Here is a 14,518-nt window from a genome sequence, read left to right as displayed (position 1 = left end):
AATAACAGATACCCGGGAGTGAGTTACAGACTGGAATCTAATCGAGGGGTTCGGGGTGGTTTATATAATGAATAACAGATACCCGGGAGTGAGTTACAGACTGGAAACTAATCGAGGGGTTCGGGGTGTTTTATATATAGAATAACAGATACCCGGGATTGAGTTACACACTGGAATCTAATCGAGGGGTTCGGGGTGGTTTATATATAGAATAACAGATACCGGGAGGTGAGTTACAGACTGGAATCTAATTGAGGGGTTCGGGTGGTTTATATATAGAATAACAGATACCCAGGGGTGAGTTACAGACTGAATCTAATCGAGGGGTTCGGGTGGTTTATATATAGAATAACAGATACCCGGGAGTGAGTTACAGACTGGAATCTAATCGAGAGGTTTGGGTGGTTTATATATAGAATAACAGATACCCGAGAGTGAGTTACAGACTGGAAACTAATCGAGGGGTTCGGGTGTTTTATATATAGAATAACAGATACCCAGGGGTGAGTGACAGACTGGAATCTAATCAAGGGGTTCGGGTGGTTTATATATACAATAACAGATACCCCGGGAGTGAGTTACAGACTGGAATCTAATCGAAGGTTTCGGGGAGGTTTATATATAGAATAACAGATACCCGGGAGTGAGTTACAGACTGGAATCTAATCGAGGGGTTCGGGAGGTTTATATAGAGAATAACAGATACCCGGGAGTGAGTTACAGACTGGAATCTAATCGAGGGGTTTGGGTGGTTTATATATAAAATAATAGATACCCGGGAGGGAGTTACAGACTGGAATCTAATCGAGGGGTTCGGGTGGTTTATATATAGAATAACAGATACCCGGGAGTGAGTTAAAAACTGGAATCTAATCGAGGGGTTCAGGTGGTTAATGTATAGAATAACAGATACCCAGGAGTGAGTTACAGACTGGAATCTAATCGAGGGGTTCGTGGTATTTATATATGGAATATCAGATACCCAGAGGTGAGTTACAAACTGGAATCTAATCGAGGGGTTCAGGTCTTTTATATATAGAATAACAGATACCCGGGAGTCAGTTACAGACTGGAATCTAATCGAGAGGTTTCGGGGTGGTTTATATACAGAATAAAAGATACCCGGGAGTGAGTGACAGCCTGGAAACTTATCGAGGGGTTCAGGGGTGTTTACATATAGAATAACAGATACCCGGGACTGAGTTACAGACTGGAATCTAATCGAGGGGTTCGGGGTGGTTTATATATAGAATAACAGATACCCTGGAGTGAGTTACAGACTGGAATCTAATCGAGGGTGTTCGGGTGGTTATAGATATAATAACAGATACCCAGGAGTGAGTTACAGACTGGAAACTAATCGAGGGGTTCGGGCTGGTTTATATATAGAATAACAGATACCCAGGAGTGAGTTACAGACTGGAATCTAATCGAGGGGTTCGGTGTGGTTTATATATAGAATAACAGATGCCCGGGAGTGAGTTACAGACTGCAATCTAATCGAGCGGTTCGGGAGGTTTACATATAGAATAACAGATACCCGGGGAGTGAGTTACAGACTGGAATCTAATCAAGGGGGTTCGGGTGGTTTATATATAGAATAACAGATATCCGGGAGTGAGTTACAGACTGGAATCTAATCGAGGGGTTCGGGTGGTTTATATATAGAATAACAGATACCCAGGGGTGAGTTACAGACTGGAATCTAATCGAGAGGTTTAGGTGGTTTATATATAGAATAACAGATACCCGAGAGTGAGTTACAGACTGGAATCTAATCGAGGGGTTTGGGTGGTTTATATATAGAATAACAGATACCCGGGAGTGAGTTACAGGCTGGAATCTAATCGAGGGGTTCGGGTGGTTTATATATAAAATAACAGATACCCAGGGGTGAGTGACAGACTGGAATCTAATCAAGGGGTTCGGGTGGTTTATATATAGAATAACAGATACCCCGGAAGTGAGTTACAGACTGGAATCTAATCGAGGGCTTTGGGTGGTTTATATATAGAATAACAGATACCCGGGAGTGAGTTACAGACTGGAATCTAATCGAGGGGTTCGGGAGGTTTATATATAGAATAACAGATACCCGGGAGTGAGTTACAGACTGGAATCTAATCGAGGGGTTTGGGTGGTTTATATATAGAATAGCAGATACCCGGGAGTGAGTTACAGACTGGAATCTAATCAAGGGGTTCGGGTGGTTTATATATAGAATAACAGATACCCGGGAGTGAGTTACAGACTGGAATCTAACCGAGGGGTTTGGGAGGTTTATATATAGAATAACAGATAGCCGGGAGTGAGTTACAGACTGGAATCTAATCGAGGGGTTCGGCTGGTTTATATATAGAATAACAGATACCCGGTGGTGAGTTACAGACTGGAATATAATTGTGGGGTTTAGGGTGGTTTATATATTGGATAAGAGGTACGCGGGAGTGAGTTACAGGCTGGAATCCAATCGAGAGGTTTGGGTGGTTTATATATAGAATAACAGATACCCGGAGAGTGAGTTACAGACTGGAAACTAATCGAGGGGTTCGGGAGGTTTACATATAGAATAACAGATACCCGGGACTGAGTTACAGAATGTAATCTAATCAAGGGGTTTGTGGTGGTTTATATATAGAATAGCAGATACCCGGGAGTGAGTTACAGACTGGAATCTAATCAAGGGGTTCGGGTGGTTTATATATAGAATAACAGATACCCGGGAGTGAGTTACAGACTGGAATCTAATCGAGGGGTTCGGGAGGTTTATATATAGAATAACAGATACCCGGGAGTGAGTTACAGACTGGAATCTAATCGAGGGGTTCGGGTGGTTTATATATAGAATAACAGATACCCAGGGGTGAGTTACAGACTGGAATCTAATCGAGGGGTTCGGGTGTTTATATATAGAATAACAGATACCCGGGAGTGAGTTACAGACTGGAATCTAATCGAGAGGTTTGGGTGGTTTATATATAGAATAACAGATACCCGAGAGTGAGTTACAGACTGGAAACTAATCGAGGGGTTCGGGAGGTTTACATATAGAATAACAGATACCCGGGACTGAGTTACAGACTGGAATCTAATCGAGGGGTTCGGGAGGTTTATATATAGAATAACAGATACCCGGGAGTGAGTTACAGACTGGAATCTAATCGAGGGGTTCGGGTGCTTTATATATAGAATAACAGATACCCAGGGGTGAGTTACAGACTGAATCTAATCGAGCGGTTCGGGAGGTTTACATATAGAATAACAGATACCCGGAAGTGAGTTACAGACTGGAATCTAATCAAGGGGTTCGGGTGGTTTATATATAGAATAACAGATACCCGGGAGTGAGTTACAGACTGGAATCTAATCGAGGGGTTCGGGTGGTTTATATATAGAATAACAGATACCCAGGGTGGAGTTACAGACTGGAATCTAATCGAGAGGTTTAGGTGGTTTATATATAGAATAACAGATACCCGAGAGTGAGTTACAGACTGGAATCTAATCGAGGGGTTCGGGTGGTTTATATATAGAATAACAGATACCCGGAGTGAGTTACAGGCTGGAATCTAATCGAGGGGTTCGGGTGGTTTATATATAAAATAACAGATACCCAGGGGTGAGTGACAGACTGGAATCTAATCAAGGGGTTCGGGTGGTTTATATATAGAATAACAGATACCCGGGAGTGAGTTACAGACTGGAATCTAATCGAGAGCTTTGGGTGGTTTATATATAGAATAACAGATACCCGGGAATGAGTTACAGACTGGAATCTAATCGAGGGGTTCGGAGGTTTATATATAGAATAACAGATACCCGGGAGTGAGTTACAGACTGGAATCTAATCGAGGGGTTTGGGTGGTTTATATATAGAATAACAGATACCCGGGAGTGAGTTACAGACTGGAATCTAATCGAGGGGTTCGGGTGGTTTATATATAGAATAACAGATACCCAGGGGTGAGTTACAGCCTGGAATCTAATCGAGGTGTTCGGGTGGTTTATATATAAAATAACAGATACCCGGGAGTGAGTTACAGACTGGAATCTAATCGAGCGGTTAGCGGGGTTTATATATAGAATAATATATACCCGAGAGTGAGTTACAGACTGGAAACTAATCGAGGGGTTCGGGTGTTTTATATATAGAATAACAGATACCCGGGAGTGAGTTACAGACTGGAATCTAATCGAGGGGTTCGAGGTGATTTATGTGTAGAATAACAGATACCCGGGAGTGAGTTACAGACTGGAATCTAATTGAGGGCTTTGGGGTGGTTTTATATATAGAATAACAGATACACGGGAGTGAGTTACAGACTGGAATCTAATCGAGGGCTTTGGGGGGGGTTTATATATAGAATAACAGATACCCGGGAGTGAGTTACAGACTGGAATCTAATCGAGGGGTTTGGGGTGGTTTATATATAGAATAGCAGATACCCGGGAGTGAGTTACAGACTGGAATCTAATCAAGGGGTTCGGGGTGGTTTATATATAGAATAACAGATACCCGGGAGTGAGTTACAGACTGGAATCTAATCGAGGGGTTCAGGGTGGTTTATATATAGAATAACAGATACCCGGGAGTGAGTTACAGACGGAATCTAATCGAGGGGTTCGGGTGGTTTATATATAGAATAACAGATACCCAGAGGTGAGTTACAGACTGGAATCTAATCGAGGGGTTCGGGTGGTTTATATATAGAATAACAGATACCCGGGAGTGAGTTACAGACTGGAATCTAATCGAGAGGTTTGGGTGGTTTATATTATAGAATAACAGATAGCCGAGAGTGAGTTACAGACTGGAAACTAATCGAGGGGTTCGGGAGGTTTACATATAGAATAACAGATACCCGGGACTGAGTTACAGACTGGAATCTAATCGAGGGGTTCGGGAGGTTTATATATAGAATAACAGATACCCGGGAGTGAGTTACAGACTGGAATCTAATCGAGGGGTTCGGGTGGTTTATATATAGAATAACAGATACCCAGGGGTGAGTTACAGACTGGAATCTAATCGAGGGGTTCGGGTGGTTTATATATAGAATAACAGATACCCAGGGGTGAGTTACAGACTGGAATCTAATCGAGGGGTTCGGGTGGTTTACATATAGAATAACAGATGCCCGGGAGTGAGTTACAGACTGCAATCTAATCGAGCGGTTCGGGAGGTTTACATATAGAATAACAGATACCCGGGAGTGAGTTACAGACTGGAATCTAATCAAGGGGTTCGGGTGGTTTATATATAGAATAACAGATACCCGGGAGTGAGTTACAGACTGGAATCTAATCGAGGGGTTCGGGTGGTTTATATATAGAATAACAGATACCCAGGGGTGAGTTACAGACTGGAATCTAATCGAGAGGTTTAGGTGGTTTATATATAGAATAACAGATACCCGAGAGTGAGTTACAGACTGGAATCTAATCGAGGGGTTCGGGTGGTTTATATATAGAATAACAGATACCCGGGAGTGAGTTACAGGCTGGAATCTAATCGAGGGGTTCGGGTGGTTTATATATAAAATAACAGATACCCAGGGGTGAGTGACAGACTGGAATCTAATCAAGGGGTTCGGGTGGTTTATATATAGAATAACAGATACCCGGGAGTGAGTTACAGACTGGAATCTAATCGAGGGCTTTGGGTGGTTTATATATAGAATAACAGATACCCGGGAGTGAGTTACAGACTGGAATCTAATCGAGGGGTTCGGGAGGTTTATATATAGAATAACAGATACCCGGGAGTGAGTTACAGACTGGAATCTAATCGAGGGGTTTGGGTGGTTTATATATAGAATAGCAGATACCCGGGAGTGAGTTACAGACTGGAATCTAATCGAGGGGTTCGGGAGGTTTATATATAGAATAACAGAAACCCGGGAGTGAGTTACAGACTGGAATCTAATCGAGGGGTTCGGGTGGTTTATATATAGAATAACAGATACCCAGGGGTGAGTTACAGACTGGAATCTAATCGAGGGGTTCGGGTGGTTTATATCTAGAATAACAGATACCCAGGGGTGAGTTACAGACTGGAATCTAATCGAGGGGTTCGGGTGGTTTTCATATAGAATAACAGATGCCCGGGAGTGATTTACAGACTGGAATCTAATCGAGCGGTTCGGGAGGTTTACATATAGAATAACAGATACCCGGGAGTGAGTTACAGACTGGAATCTAATCAAGGGGTTCGGGTGGTTTATATATAGAATAACAGATACCCGGGAGTGAGTTACAGACTGGAATCTAATCGAGGGGTTCGGGTGGTTTATATATAGAATAACAGATACCCAGGGGTGAGTTACAGACTGGAATCTAATCGAGGGTTTCAGGTGGTTTATATATAGAATAACAGATACCCGGGAGTGAGTTACAGACTGGAATCTAATCGAGAGGTTTAGGTGGTTTATATATAGAATAACAGATACCCGAGAGTGAGTTACAGACTGGAATCTAATCGAGGGGTTCGGGGTGGTTTATATATAGAATAACAGATACCCGGGAGTGAGTTACAGGCTGGAATCTAATCGAGGGGTTCGGGTGGTTTATATATAAAATAACATACCCAGGGGTGAGTGACAGACTGGAATCTAATCAAGGGGTTCGGGTGGTTTACATATAGAATAACAGATGCCCGGGAGTGAGTTACAGACTGGAATCTAATCGAGCGGTTCGGGAGGTTTACATATAGAATAACAGATACCCGGGAGTGAGTTACAGACTGGAATCTAATCAAGGGGTTCGGGTGGTTTATTATAGGAATAACAGATACCCGGGAGTGAGTTACAGACTGGAATCTAATCGAGGGGTTCGGGTGGTTTATATATAGAATAACAGATACCCAGGGGTGAGTTACAGACTGGAATCTAATCGAGGGGTTCGGGTGGTTTATATATAGAATAACAGATACCCAGGGGTGAGTTACAGACTGGAATCTAATCGAGGGGTTCGGGTGGTTTATATATAGAATAACAGATACCCGGGAGTGAGTTACAGACTGGAATCTAATCGAGAGGTTTGGGTGGTTTTATATATAGAATAACAGATACCCGAGAGTGAGTTACAGACTGGAAACTAATCGAGGGGTTCGGGAGGTTTACATATAGAATAACAGATACCCGGGAGTGAGTTACAGACTGGAATCTAATCGAGGGGTTTGTGAGGTTTATATATAGAATAACAGATACCCGGGAGTGAGTTACAGACTGGAATCTAATCGAGGTTTCAGGGTGGTTTATATATAGAATAACAGATACCCGGGAGTGAGTTACAGACTGGTATCTAATCGAGGGGTTAGGTGGTTTATATATAGAATAACAGATACCCGAGAGTGAGTTACAGACTGGAATCTAATCGAGGGGTTCGGGTGGGTTTATATATAGAATAACAGATACCCGGGAGTGAGTTACAGGCTGGAATCTAATCGAGGGGTTCGGGTGGTTTATATATAAAATAACAGATACCCAGGGGTGAGTGACAGACTGGAATCTAATCAAGGGGTTCGGGTGGTTTATATATAGAATAACAGATACCCAGGGGTGAGTTACAGACTGGAATCTAATCGAGGGGTTCGGGTGGTTTATATATAGAATAACAGATACCCGGGAGTGAGTTACAGACTGGAATCTAATCGAGAGGTTTGGGTGGTTTATATATAGAATAACAGATACCGGAGAGTGAGTTACAGACTGGAAACTAATCGAGGGGTTCGGGTGTTTTATATATAGAATAACAGATACCCAGGGGTGAGTGACAGACTGGAATCTAATCAAGGGGTTCGGGTGGTTTATATATAGAATAACAGATACCCGGGAGTGAGTTACAGACTGGAATCTAATCGAGAGCTTTGGGTGGTTTATATATAGAATAACAGATACCCGGGAGTGAGTTACAGACTGGAATCTAATCGAGGGGTTCGGGAGGTTTATATATAGAATAACAGATACCTGGGAGTGAGTTACATAATGGAATCTAATCAAGGGTTCGGGGTGGTCTATATACAGAATAAAAGATACCTGGGAGTGAGTTACAGACTGGAATCTAATCAAGGGTTCAGGGTGGTCTATATACAGAATAACAGATACCCAGGAGTGAGTTACAGACTGGAATCTAATCAAGGGTTCGGGTTGGTTTATATACAGAATAACAGATACCCAGGAGTGAGCTACAGACTGGAATCTAATCAAGGATTCGGGGTGGTTTATATACAGAATAACAGATACCTGGGAGTGAGTTACAGACTGGAATCTAATCGAGGGGTTCGGGTGGTTTATATATAGAATAACAGATACCCGGGAGTGAGTTACAGACTGGAATCTAATCGAGAGGTTTGGGTGGTTTATATATAGAATAACAGATACCCGAGAGTGAGTTACAGACTGGAAACTAATCGAGGGGTTCGGGAGGTTTACATATAGAATAACAGATACCCGGGACTGAGTTACAGACTGGAATCTAATCGAGGGGTTCGGGAGGTTTATATATAGAATAACAGATACCCGGGAGTGAGTTACAGACTGGAATCTAATCGAGGGGTTCGGGTGGTTTATATATAGAATAACAGATACCCAGGGGTGAGTTACAGACTGGAATCTAATCGAGGGGTTCGGGTGGTTTATATATAGAATAACAGATACCCAGGGGTGAGTTACAGACTGGAATCTAATCGAGGGGTTCGGGTGGTTTACATATAGAATAACAGATGCCCGGGAGTGAGTTACAGACTGGAATCTAATCGAGCGGTTCGGGAGGTTTACATATAGAGTAACAGATACCCGGGAGTGAGTTACAGACTGGAATCTAATCAAGGGGTTCGGGTGGTTTATATATAGAATAACAGATACCCGGGAGTGAGTTACAGACTTGAATCTAATCGAGGGGTTCGGGTGGTTTATATATAGAATAACAGATACCCAGGGGTGAGTTACAGACTGGAATCTAATCGAGAGGTTTAGGTGGTTTATATATAGAATAACAGATACCCGAGAGTGAGTTACAGACTGGAATCTAATCGAGGGGTTCGGGTGGTTTATATATAGAATAACAGATACCCGGGAGTGAGTTACAGGCTGGAATCTAATCGAGGGGTTCGGGTGGTTTATATATAAAATAACAGATACCCAGGGGTGAGTGACAGACTGGAATCTAATCAAGGGGTTCGGGTGGTTTATATATAGAATAACAGATACCCGGGAGTGAGTTACAGACTGGAATCTAATCGAGAGCTTTGGGTGGTTTATATATAGAATAACAGATACCCGGGAGTGAGTTACAGACTGGAATCTAATCGAGGGGTTCGGGAGGTTTATATATAGAATAACAGATACCCGGGAGTGAGTTACAGACTGGAATCTAATCGAGGGGTTTGGGTGGTTTATATATAGAATAGCAGATACCCGGGAGTGAGTTACAGACTGGAATCTAATCAAGGGGTTCGGGTGGTTTATATATAGAATAACAGATACCCGGGAGTGAGTTACAGACTGGAATCTAACCGAGGGGTTTGGGAGGTTTATATATAGAATAACAGATAGCCGGGAGTGAGTTACAGACTGGAATCTAATCGAGGGGTTCGGGTGGTTTATATATAGAATAACAGATACCCAGGGGTGAGTTACAGACTGGAATCTAATCGAGGGGTTCGGGTGGTTTATATATAGAATAACAGATACCCGGGAGTGAGTTACAGACTGGAATCTAATCGAGAGGTTTGGGTGGTTTATATATAGAATAACAGATACCCGAGAGTGAGTTACAGACTGGAAACTAATCGAGGGGTTCGGGAGGTTTACATATAGAATAACAGATACCCGGGACTGCGTTACAGACTGGAATCTAATCGAGGGGTTCGGGAGGTTTATATATAGAATAACAGATACCCGGGAGTGAGTTACAGACTGGAATCTAATCGAGGGGTTCGGGTGGTTTATATATAGAATAACAGATACCCAGGGGTGAGTTACAGACTGGAATCTAATCGAGGGGTTCGGGTGGTTTATATATAGAATAACAGATACCCAGGGGTGAGTTACAGACTGGAATCTAATCGAGGGGTTCGGGTGGTTTACATATAGAATAACAGATGCCCGGGAGTGAGTTACAGACTGGAATCTAATCGAGCGGTTCGGGAGGTTTACATATAGAATAACAGATACCCGGGAGTGAGTTACAGACTGGAATCTAATCAAGGGGTTCGGGTGGTTTATATATAGAATAACAGATACCCGGGAGTGAGTTACAGACTGGAATCTAATCGAGGGGTTCGGGTGGTTTATATATAGAATAACAGATACCCAGGGGTGAGTTACAGACTGGAATCTAATCGAGGGGTTCGGGTGGTTTATATATAGAATAACAGATACCCAGGGGTGAGTTACAGACTGGAATCTAATCGAGGGGTTCCGGTGGTTTATATATAGAATAACAGATACCCGGGAGTGAGTTACAGACTGGAATCTAATCGAGAGGTTTAGGTGGTTTATATATAGAATAACAGATACCCGAGAGTGAGTTACAGACTGGAATCTAATCGAGGGGTTCGGGTGGTTTATATATAGAATAACAGATACCCGGGAGTGAGTTACAGGCTGGAATCTAATCGAGGGGTTCGGGTGGTTTACATATAGAGTAACAGATGCCCGGGAGTGAGTTACAGACTGGAATCTAATCGAGCGGTTCGGGAGGTTTACAAATAGAATAACAGATACCTGGGAGTGAGTTACAGACTGGAATCTAATCAAGGGGTTCAGGTGGTTTATATATAGAATAACAGATACCCGGGAGTGATTTACAGACTGGAATCTAATCGAGGGGTTCGGGTGGTTTATATATAGAATAACAGATACCCAGGGGTGAGTTACAGACTGGAATCTAATCGAGGGGTTCGGGTGGTTTATATATAGAATAACAGATACCCAGGGGTGAGTTACAGACTGGAATCTAATCGAGGGGTTCGGGTGGTTTATATATAGAATAACAGATACCCGGGAGTGCGTTACAGACTGGAATCTAATCGAGAGGTTTAGGTGGTTTATATATAGAATAACAGATACCCGAGAGTGAGTTACAGACTGGAATCTAATCGAGGGGTTCGGGTGGTTTATATATAGAATAACAGATACCCGGGAGTGAGTTACAGACTGGAATCTAATCAAGGGGTTCGGGTGGTTTATATATAGAATAACAGATACCCGGGAGTGAGTTACAGACTGGAATCTAATCGAGGGGTTCGGGTGGTTTATATATAGAATAACAGATACCCAGGGGTGAGTTACAGACTGGAATCTAATCGAGAGGTTTAGGTGGTTTATATATAGAATAACAGATACCCGAGAGTGAGTTACAGACTGGAATCTAATCGAGGGGTTCGGGTGGTTTATATATAGAATAACAGATACCCGGGAGTGAGTTACAGGCTGGAATCTAATCGAGGGGTTCGGGTGGTTTATATATAAAATAACAGATACCCAGGGGTGAGTGACAGACTGGAATCTAATCAAGGGGTTCGGGTGGTTTATATATAGAATAACAGATACCCGGGAGTGAGTTACAGACTGGAATCTAATCGAGGGCTTTGGGTGGTTTATATATAGAATAACAGATACCCGGGAGTGAGTTACAGACTGGAATCTAATCGAGGGGTTCGGGAGGTTTATATATAGAATAACAGATACCCGGGAGTGAGTTACAGACTGGAATCTAATCGAGGGGTTTGGGTGGTTTATATATAGAATAGCAGATACCCGGGAGTGAGTTACAGACTGGAATCTAATCAAGGGGTTCGGGTGGTTTATATATAGAATAACAGATACCCGGGAGTGAGTTACAGACTGGAATCTAACCGAGGGGTTTGGGAGGTTTATATATAGAATAACAGATAGCCGGGAGTGAGTTACAGACTGGAATCTAATCGAGGGGTTCGGGTGGTTTATATATAGAATAACAGATACCCAGGGGTGAGTTACAGACTGGAATCTAATCGAGGGGTTCGGGTGGTTTATATATAGAATAACAGATACCCGGGAGTGAGTTACAGACTGGAATCTAATCGAGAGGTTTGGGTGGTTTATATATAGAATAACAGATACCCGAGAGTGAGTTACAGACTGGAAACTAATCGAGGGGTTCGGGAGGTTTACATATAGAATAACAGATACCCGGGACTGAGTTACAGACTGGAATCTAATCGAGGGGTTCGGGAGGTTTATATATAGAATAACAGATACCCGGGAGTGAGTTACAGACTGGAATCTAATCGAGGGGTTCGGGTGGTTTATATATAGAATAACAGATACCCAGGGGTGAGTTACAGACTGGAATCTAATCGAGGGGTTCGGGTGGTTTATATATAGAATAACAGATACCCAGGGGTGAGTTACAGACTGGAATCTAATCGAGGGGTTCGGGTGGTTTTCATATAGAATAACAGATGCCCGGGAGTGAGTTACAGACTGGAATCTAATCGAGCGGTTCGGGAGGTTTACATATAGAATAACAGATACCCGGGAGTGAGTTACAGACTGGAATCTAATCAAGGGGTTCGGGTGGTTTATATATAGAATAACAGATACCCGGGAGTGAGTTACAGACTGGAATCTAATCGAGGGGTTCGGGTGGTTTATATATAGAATAACAGATACCCAGGGGTGAGTTACAGACTGGAATCTAATCGAGGGGTTCGGGTGGTTTATATATAGAATAACAGATACCCAGGGGTGAGTTAGAGACTGGAATCGAATCGAGGGTTTCAGGTGGTTTATATATAGAATAACAGATACCCGGGAGTGAGTTACAGACTGGAATCTAATCGAGAGGTTTAGGTGGTTTATATATAGAATAACAGATACCCGAGAGTGAGTTACAGACTGGAATCTAATCGAGGGGTTCGGGTGGTTTATATATAGAATAACAGATACCCGGGAGTGAGTTACAGGCTGGAATCTTATCGAGGGGTTCGGGTGGTTTATATATAAAATAACATACCCAGGGGTGAGTGACAGACTGGAATCTAATCAAGGGGTTCGGGTGGTTTACATATAGAATAACAGATGCCCGGGAGTGAGTTACAGACTGGAATCTAATCGAGCGGTTCGGGAGGTTTACATATAGAATAACAGATACCCGGGAGTGAGTTACAGACTGGAATCTAATCAAGGGGTTCGGGTGGTTTATATATGGAATAACAGATACCCGGGAGTGAGTTACAGACTGGAATCTAATCGAGGGGTTCGGGTGGTTTATATATAGAATAACAGATACCCAGGGGTGAGTTACAGACTGGAATCTAATCGAGGGGTTCGGGTGGTTTATATATAGAATAACAGATACCCAGGGGTGAGTTACAGACTGGAATCTAATCGAGGGGTTCGGGTGGTTTATATATAGAATAACAGATACCCGGGAGTGAGTTACAGACTGGAATCTAATCGAGAGGTTTGGGTGGTTTATATATAGAATAACAGATACCCGAGAGTGAGTTACAGACTGGAAACTAATCGAGGGGTTCGGGAGGTTTACATATAGAATAACAGATACCCGGGACTGAGTTACAGACTGGAATCTAATCGAGGGGTTCGGGAGGTTTATATATAGAATAACAGATACCCGGGAGTGAGTTACAGACTGGAATCTAATCGAGGGGTTCGGGTGGTTTATATATAGAATAACAGATACCCAGGGGTGAGTTACAGACTGGAATCTAATCGAGAGGTTTAGGTGGTTTATATATAGAATAACAGATACCCGAGAGTGAGTTACAGACTGGAATCTAATCGAGGGGTTCGGGTGGTTTATATATAGAATAACAGATACCCGGGAGTGAGTTACAGGCTGGAATCTAATCGAGGGGTTCGGGTGGTTTATATATAAAATAACAGATACCCAGGGGTGAGTGACAGACTGGAATCTAATCAAGGGGTTCGGGTGGTTTATATATAGAATAACAGATACCCAGGGGTGAGTTACAGACTGGAATCTAATCGAGGGGTTCGGGTGGTTTATATATAGAATAACAGATACCCGGGAGTGAGTTACAGACTGGAATCTAATCGAGAGGTTTGGATGGTTTATATATAGAATAACAGATACCCGAGAGTGAGTTACAGACTGGAAACTAATCGAGGGGTTCGGGTGTTTTATATATAGAATAACAGATACCCAGGGGTGAGTGACAGACTGGAATCTAATCAAGGGGTTCGGGTGGTTTATATATAGAATAACAGATACCCGGGAGTGAGTTACAGACTGGAATCTAATCGAGAGCTTTGGGTGGTTTATATATAGAATAACAGATACCCGGGAGTGAGTTACAGACTGGAATCTAATCGAGGGGTTCGGGAGGTTTATATATAGAATAACAGATACCCGGGAGTGAGTTACAGACTGGAATCTAATCGAGGGGTTTGGGTGGTTTATATATAGAATAACAGATACCCGGGAGTGAGTTACAGACTGGAATCTAATCGAGAGGTTTGGGTGGTTTATATATAGAATAACAGAT

At 42.7% G+C, this 14,518-nt stretch overlaps 1 protein-coding gene across 1 annotated transcript in view; it reads left to right on the top strand.

Annotated features, from left to right (window-relative positions):
• Positions 1 to 14,518, top strand: part of ndrg2 (NDRG family member 2) — a 299,077-nt gene that overhangs the window by 258,730 nt on the left and 25,829 nt on the right. The gene's annotated exons all lie outside the window — the stretch shown is intronic.

This window comes from Carcharodon carcharias (assembly GCF_017639515.1).
Source record: "Carcharodon carcharias isolate sCarCar2 chromosome 27 unlocalized genomic scaffold, sCarCar2.pri SUPER_27_unloc_1, whole genome shotgun sequence".
NCBI lineage: Eukaryota > Metazoa > Chordata > Chondrichthyes > Lamniformes > Lamnidae > Carcharodon > Carcharodon carcharias.
This window is presented reverse-complemented; position numbering and strand designations above follow the sequence as displayed.